Source organism: Citrus clementina, unplaced genomic scaffold (assembly GCF_000493195.1).
Source record: "Citrus clementina cultivar Clemenules unplaced genomic scaffold, Citrus_clementina_v1.0 scaffold_7, whole genome shotgun sequence".
Classification (NCBI taxonomy): Eukaryota; Viridiplantae; Streptophyta; class Magnoliopsida; order Sapindales; family Rutaceae; genus Citrus; species Citrus x clementina.
Window position 1 is genome coordinate 1,311,813 of NW_006262075.1, and position 1,002 is coordinate 1,312,814.

Genomic DNA, 1,002 nt, shown 5'->3' on the forward strand with positions numbered 1-1,002 from the left:
GGCTAGTCACGGAGGAAAATATACAGCTTATTTGCCAGTTCTGCTTCAGAAAATTCCTGATTGATGAAGCAGTTTCATACTGTGAGCCTCTTAAATGCCAAAAAAAGAAAGGAAAAATTTAATTTATCTGACTGTTTGTTTTGAACTTGATATTGTTTGTGTTTTAATTATATGAAAAGAAATTTTAAAGCCATGATGTCAGGTAATTGTTTATCATAACAAGTAAAAAAATTTATATATTTATTTATCACTAGATTTTTTTACTTTATTTTTATTTAATATATAATTTGATTTAAGTGTAACAACGAAGGCGACTGTTTTGTATCGATGTTATGCTCATGATTTTGGTATGTTCCTGTCCAAATTTACTCACCTTTATAATTATTCAACATTATAATTTTTTTTTTGTTATTTGTTTGTTGGTGATCGAGCAACTCGGTTGATCATGAAAGCTTTTGATTAAAGTACTCCAGATGAGAATGATTATGATGAATTGCTTTGATACTTGAATTGGGTTGTCTTATCTTACTTTAATTTGTATGAAAATTGTTAGAATTTGTGTTGCAATATGATTAATACTACTAGTTTTTTATTTTTTTTCTTTCAATTTACTTGTTGATGTCATTCTTGTGGAATTTTATTATTAGAGTTTATGCTCTTATTTATTGAGAAATAATGACTTTTGTGATTAAATTTTATTTTAATTTTCTAGTATTATTTGGTTTAAGGATGAAGTTATTGCAAAATTTATATTTATAATTTTTTATCCACTATATTTTTTATATTTTAACACTAATTTAATTATTGTAATTTTGACATAACAAAATTTATCGAAATATAAAATGATCATAAAATTCAAACTAAACTCAAAATTAATTGATTTGGATTGGTTTGAATTGGGCCCAAACTTTTATGATTTGGTTTGGGTTTTAAACCAAACCAGCCCATGCTTGCCCCTTCAATTATATAAAATATTAATTAAACTCACATGTAAAATGCAAT

At 25.0% G+C, this 1,002-nt stretch overlaps 1 non-coding gene across 1 annotated transcript; it reads left to right on the forward strand.

Moving 5' to 3' along the window:
* LOC112097064 lies at positions 1-92 on the forward strand. The gene has a single exon (XR_002904722.1). It is a non-coding gene; the product is annotated as a small nucleolar RNA Z223 (small nucleolar RNA).
* Positions 93-1,002: the final 910 nt, after the last annotated feature.